General features: G+C 38.2%; 1 protein-coding gene across 1 annotated transcript in view; it reads left to right on the top strand.

The window, feature by feature from the left end:
• Positions 1–674: 674 nt before the first annotated feature.
• Positions 675–7446, top strand: part of LOC122552654 (adenylosuccinate synthetase isozyme 2-like) — a 33430-nt gene continuing 26658 nt past the window's right edge. The window contains exons 1-2 of the mRNA XM_043695446.1: positions 675–824; positions 3495–3602. The gene's annotated coding sequence lies outside the window, so the exon portion shown is untranslated. The remainder of the gene's footprint in view (positions 825–3494; positions 3603–7446) is intronic.

Genomic DNA, 7446 nt, shown 5'->3' on the forward strand with positions numbered 1-7446 from the left:
CAGGATTTTCATGCTATTGCATGTTAGATACATTTCACAATCTGGTTAATGCGTTATACACTTAAACTGACATAGTGATTGCATAAAGTCTGCCAATAGCCTGGATTGTTGTCATTCAGGATCTGACATGCTTTTATCAAAGTTAGTACCTCACCCAAAAAAATACCTTGCAGAGGTTGGACAGGATTGTTTTGACAGAACTGCAGAAGATGGTAATAAAAGTGGTTGAGAATCCCAGCAGGTCTGGCAGCATCAAACACAGAAGACTTGTGTTATAGTGGATTTGAAGCATTAACACTATTTCTCTCTGCACAAATGCTGCAGTTTCTCCAGCACATTTTAATTTAATTTTATTTTCAAGTACCTGCTTTTATGCAACAGACGGTATTGGTTGAAATAAATTACTGTTTATGATTCTAAATGCCAAAGGAAGAACCACAAACACATTGTTCTTTGAGACCACAAACACATATCGTGCAACGGATATGCTGATGATTTTGGTGGGAAGTTAACTATAAGTAATTCTATCTCTTTGAACATCTGATAGGTGTGTGTAGTGATTATGCTGAAAGGGTGTTTGCAAGTGAAGATTGTAACCTCCGAGATCACTGTATTTGGACACAGTACAGATATTAACATGTTGACTTTGATCCATCAGATTGTCGATAACAGTGAAGGAAAGAAGACTTGCAACAATTTGTGCATTATTGTCCATCAGTTAACAAGTGCATTAAGTCTTTATCTGTTTGTTTTTAAGTGTTTGATTTCCACCAAGCTGCTGATGGTGCTCAGGAGCAGCAGAGGCAACAGCAAGCAGGAAAAACGTAAGGATTTATGTTTCCAGGGAAATGTTTTTAGCATCTCTAAAGTAGAATTTGACAAATCATAGCTTTCATAATAAATAGTTTCTTTCACCACTGAAATAAGGCATTCAGTCTTTTCTTGCTGAAGCTGGCTCTTTACAATAGCATTACTTGTGTATTAGGGTTAAACCTAGTGATTAGTGACCTGACCTTTTTTTCACTTTTGTTTCAAATAACGATTCTACCTTTTCTCAATTGTCATGCTTAAGCTATGTTGATTAAGAAATTACTCCCCTGAATTTAGGAATGCATCAACAATCATGGTGTTGTGAACCTTAGAAGACAGAAAGAGACTATTTTGACCATCTTCTGACACAGCAAACAAAAACAGTCACTAAATTCTCACCCTATCCACCACCATGCCCACTCACCTCACGGGTTGGGAGCCTGCTATTTAGGTTTCTTAAAAATATAAAGGAAGAATAGAGGTAAGGGCTATTTTCTAAATGAGGGGAAAAATTCAGAAATCTGAAGTGCAAAAAAAACTTGGGGGTCCTCCTCCGAGTTCTCTTAAGATAAACTTGCAGGTTGAGTGAGTAGTTAGGAAGGCAAATACTGTTGGCATTTATTTCGAGAGGATGAGAATATAAAAGCAGGGATGTGCTTCTGAGCCTTGATAAGGCTCTTGTCAGACCACATTTTAGAGTAATATGAGCAATTTTGGGCCACATACCTCGGCGCATATATTGGCTCTGAAGCGGGTCCAAAGGAGGTTCATGAGAATTATCCCAAGAATAAAAGGCTTAACATATATGAGGAGCATTTGGGGATTCTGGGTGTATATTTGATGGAGCTGAGAAGGATATAGGGGATCTAATTGAAACTATAGAATACTGACTGTCTGGACAGAGAGGACATTGGGAAAATTGAGGAGGAGGGACTTAACAGGAGAGACTAGGACCTGAGGGCATAGCCTTAGAATAAAGGGAAGACCCTTCAGAACAGAGATGAGGAGAAAAGTCTTCAGCCAGAGAGTGGTAGGTCAATGGAATTCATTGCCACAGAAGGCAGATGAATAGATCCTTGATTGTAAAGGGGATCAAGGATTACAGGGAGAATGAGGTTGAGAAACTTATCAGCCACGATTAAAAGATGGAGCAGAGTTGATGGATCGAATGGCCTAATTTCTGCTCCTATGTCTTATGGTTTTAAATTGGTATTTAAGCACTTCAGGTGCCACACAGATATAGTCAGCTACATTTTTTTTAATACGTTAAAGAATCTCCTATGGTATTGGTAATTCACATCATATGATGTGCCATGCAATCATGATATACCATTTGGTTGTTTTTATATAACTGTGTTCCTGTGTAATCCCAAGGTCAGTGTTGAGTAAGCACAGTCTCTGGTAACTGGGAATTTAATTGTCTTTGGTCAGGAATTTAGATTAGAAAATACGTGAAAATTTAGAAGTCTGAGATTGCTTTTTAGGGTTAAATAAAAATAGTCTTACATTAAAAGATTATGTGTAATGGAGGTGTAGGCTAATTAGAGCAGTAGACATGCTGTGGTATTGCATAGTAAGTTGAGGTCATATTTAGTCTTGGGTACTAGAGGTCAGGGAACAATTTAGCCTGGATGTAAACTAATTTCCATTTTAAAGTTCCATCTTGTTATCTTTGTGAACTCAGAAAATAAATAAACAAAGTTGAGAAGAAATTCATGCAAAACCTTTTAAGTCATGCTTACCATTTTAAACAAAATACCAAACTAGAACCTTTTAAATCTGTGTACTTCTAAATTGTCGCTTTCAGTGACAATTTGTTGTTTGTTTCTGCATGTACACGGATGCAGGTGCTAGTGTTGGACTGGGGTAGACAAAAGTCAGATGTCATATGATGCTAGATTATAGTCCAACAGGTAAAGTCACATAATAAAGGAGCAGCATTCTGAAAGCTTGTGATTTCAAGTAAACCTGTTGGACTATAACCTGGTGTCATGTGACTTCTGGCTTTGTAGACATTTGAAATAGAGCCATACATTTGTTGCTTTGGAACTCCAATACTGTAGGGATTTATTTGTAATGAGCTCAGTTTTTCTTGTATTTAGCTAAATTGAGATTCTGTTTCTGTTTTCAGATTGACCTGACAATAATGTTCATGGCGTTAAGCTAGAAACTATTCTTGGCTCTTGTGCCTTTCCTTAAACTATTTTTTTCCTTATCAATCTATTCAGAGGTTATTACACACCTCTGGAACACATAGGACTTGAATCCAGGCCTCCTGGTCCTGGGGTTCGGACACTATCACTATGCCACAAGAGAGCCCCAGCTCCTTTCTTTAAAATTCAGACAATTTTAATAAGGACCACCTATTTATTGTTTCATTCAAATTACAATATAAAATGCCGTTATGTTTTACACGGTGTTTAAAATCATGACTTTTTCTACATATTAACACCACACCATGGCTGATTTGATTTTTGACTAGCACTTGTCCGTTATAACTTTTTTAATGTCTTGATTTTAACCATTTCAATGCATGTTAAAGTGGTAAATGGGTTTATGTACAGAAACCATTTTGTTACCAGTGTTCATCTACTTAATTAGAGATATTGATTAAACACAATTATTGATTGCTTAATCAAACAAAATACGTTTTAAATTTATTCATCTGTTATTTATTTTTGTAGTTTGGGCACCACAAAGAAGGGGATCGGACCGGTTTATTCTTCAAAAGCATCTCGAAGTGGGCTTAGGATATGTGATCTTCTGACTGATTTTGATTCCTTTTCAGAAAGGTATTTGAATGTGCTCATGTTCCGTGTTCTTGTTCACCCAACCAGCTAGATGTCTGTCTGTTTCATCCATTTTTAAGCTGCTGATTACTGGTTGAACTTGCTTTCTTCTGCTGGGCCAGTCTGGTTATTTCAGTTACTCAAGCTCACAAATGACAGCTCCCACCTCTCATTCATTATTTCTGGTATTTCTTGTGTGCTGAGGTCTGATATTTCTGCCCATTTTGCAGACTATTTCAGCAGGTAACTCCTAAGTAGTAACCAAGGATTTAAAACATCCAGTAGTTGGGGATAAAAACCTTGTACATTCTGATTTTGCTGTTGTCATTTTACAAACTTATGCACAGGTACTTTAAAGTGCATATGCTTCTACCATGTAAATAAAGGACTGTTGTGGTATCATGGTACTGGCCCTACATCTGGGCCAGTAAGCCTGGGTTCAAAACCCTTCTGTTCCAGGGATGTATAATATCCCAGAACAGATTGATTAGAAACTAATATACCATGTGAATATCACCACTGAGATCACATTATCAATGCAGTGTCTATTACTCATTTCTTCATTTACTAATCAGAATTGCAATAAGACTGCATATTGTTTTGTGGCTGATGGTTAACTCAGTGGGTTGCATTGCTGTAGAAGTTGCCAGTAAGGAAAGCAAGTAAACCTTTTTGTGAAGATAAAGACCCATTAGATTAGAGTTAAAATGGACTGAATTAGTAGGGAGAAGTTGATGACTAACATGTTGGAGGGAATGGCTAATGTAATTTGCCCAGCGATTTCTTTTTTACAATTTTGTTTTCAAGTTGACTATTGTAAGCGAGCCTGATGGCATCAACTACAACATATTCTCAAAATTGACTGACTAGTAAGGAGATGGCAGATTTCGATGTGAATTTTATACACACAAACACTAAATTTGAACCATGTACAAGGAACCGAAAAGAAAGCTATGAGGGCATTTAAATGATTACTGATCACGTAGCATGATGTTAGCCCCGTTGACAATTAAGCTAACTTATATGTGCATTAAGCAGTTTGCTTATTGATCAAAACAAATCAGTGTATAGTTGTATCATTTTGATAAGGGCATTCCCGGAATTTCAGAGAAGCTGAAGGTACATGTAGTTCACAGGTATAAACAAGCATCCCTAAAATTGATTATGCTTTCACATAAAGGAGTCTTAAGATGTTTAAACCTTTGTGATTTGTGAAAAATGTATAGTCTTTCAAAGACTGTTTTATGATAATCTGCCACTTTTCATTTACCTAACATTGGGCTGGCATGGTGGGTCAGTGGTTATCACTCTGCCTCACAGCACCAGGATCCCAGGATCGATTCCAGCCTCAGGCAACTGTCTGTGTGGAGTTTGCACATTCTCCCCGTCTGTGTGGGTTTCCTCCGGGTGCTCCGGTTTTCTCCCACAGTCCAAAGATGTGCAGGTCAGGTGAACTGGCCATGCTAAATTGCCCATATTGCTAGGTGCATTAATGAGAAGGGAAATGGGTTACTCTTCGGAGGGTCGGCGTGGACTGTTTGGACTGAAGGGTCTGTTTTACACTGTAGGGAATCTAATCTAATCTAACATTGTAAAGTCCTGAGCAATATATAAATTCTTGATCAGTAGGCTAAGGAAGTGTTATGGAGAAAAGGCAGGAAAGTGCACTGTGAGGAGTGTCAGATCAATCATAATACTCTTGAATGATGGAGAGGTACCAAATGGCCTATTCCTGTTCCTACTACTTATGGTCTTATTTATTTTGTAAGAGCTCCCTCTGTTGGGTACTAATCACTTTATCTGTGTGTGTGGATGACTGCAACGTTCAAAGTGTTCTCTTGCTCCTTGCTCTTTAAATGTGGTTTTCTGCCAATGTAAGTGTTTTGGTCATTTAACAGCATAACTTGATCACAAAGGTGCCCAGTAATCAAGCTTCAGTTTTCCTGTGACTGAATCTTGGGTTTTTTTTTGGTATTTGGATAATGTATGTCCTTGAATTAGATGTTTTGTTTCTGGTGAAATGAATCTTTAAACAGGACTCAATCATGTAATGTAGTGAAATGTATTTTGAAGTGTTGCCCATTCCACTCCACATATATGCAGCTATATCTGAAACTGCAATATGACTGAAACATCAAATCATGAATCAGATTAGTTATTCATCTCAGTAGAGCAGTGATATCAGCATGATGTTGTTGCCCCATTTATCTGCATAACCTTCAAAAATCCATGAATGTGAGATCCTGTGAGACATTTTAATGTGACAAGATGCGACACTAGCAAAAACATTTCATTTGTTCTCACCATTCCCTGCCACATACATACACAAGTACATTTAAAAAGTACAGATATTGTTTTTCTATTTGACAGATTAAATGATTAAATACAGTTGTTGTTACTTGAATTCCTGCTGTTAAATTAATATATTGAACTATTTGGAAATATCAGATGTCAAAGAAAGCCATTTAAATTTCACCTAGAAATGAATCCCTGTGATACAATTGTGACATTCGTTTAAAAAGGATATCACAGTTTTTAATTATTTTAGTCTACGTTACCCTACTAATCATAGCCAGATCATCTCCAGTGATGTTTTTTTTCGCACTCTTGCAACGCAACCGCCAAGTGCCACCTGGAACCAACCTTTCTTTCTTTGCTTAAATGGTATATTTTTATTTTAGAATCCCTACAGTGTGGAAGCAGGCCCTTCAGCCAACAAATCCACACGAACCCTCTGAAGAGTAACCCACCCAGATCCATTCCCCTATCCTATATTTACCTCTGACTAATGCACTGAACCTACACATCCCTAAACACTATGGACAATTTAGCCAATTCACCTAACCTGCACGTCTTTTGGACTGTGGGAGGAAACTGGAGACCCGGAATTTGCACTGGGAGAATGTGCAAACTCCACACACAGGCTGGAATTGAACCCAGGTCCCTGTCGCTGAGAGGCATTAGTGCTAACCACTGAGCCACCATGCCGCCCATCTTAGTAGAGCAGTGATATCAGCCATTTGTAACATTATGGCTTAAATCTTGTTCATCCATCCTTACCCATGTTGCCGTAAATTGCAGTAGCTCAGCAAGCACTCTGCAGGTTGCTCACACTTTGTCCTTTTTAAAATACCAGATGCACCTCTAAAAATCAAGTTACTGTGCAGTGAAATGGATAGAGCCCACATAATAAAAATTAAGGAGGTGGTGGCAAATGTTTAGAATGGACCTTGCTCCATTACCATGCTCCACCACTGATGATGCAGAAAAGCTGAAATAAAAAAAATAGAAAACACTGATATTCAACCGGCCAGGTGGGGCTGGAAGTACAGTGAACATATTTTCTGATGGAAGGTCATTGACTTGAAATCTTAATCTTGCCTTCCACTTTTCAGAAAATGCTGTTTCGAATGTTTACTGCTCTTTGTAATCAGTGACATTTGCAAAGTGATTATGCATGATTATCCTTATTTACTTAACACTAATTTTTAAATGTTTTTAATTGCAAATAGGTGGAATATAAAAGTAGGGGTGTTTTGCGGTTGTATAGGGCATTGGTGAGACCACATCTGGAGTATTATGCACAGTATTCATCCCTCTATTTGAGAAATAACATAAATGTATCAGGTGTGGTTCAGAGGAAGTTTGCTTGACTGATTAGATTATTTACAGTGTGGAAACAGGCCCTTTAGCCCAACAAGTCCACACCGACCCTCTGAAGAGCAACCCACCCAGACCCATTCTCCTACACTTACCCCTTCACCTAACACTACGGGCAATTTAACATGGCCAGTTCACCTGACCTGCACATCTTTGGACTGTGGGAGGAAACCGGAGCACCCAGAGG

Source organism: Chiloscyllium plagiosum, chromosome 9 (assembly GCF_004010195.1).
Source record: "Chiloscyllium plagiosum isolate BGI_BamShark_2017 chromosome 9, ASM401019v2, whole genome shotgun sequence".
Taxonomy (NCBI): domain Eukaryota; kingdom Metazoa; phylum Chordata; class Chondrichthyes; order Orectolobiformes; family Hemiscylliidae; genus Chiloscyllium; species Chiloscyllium plagiosum.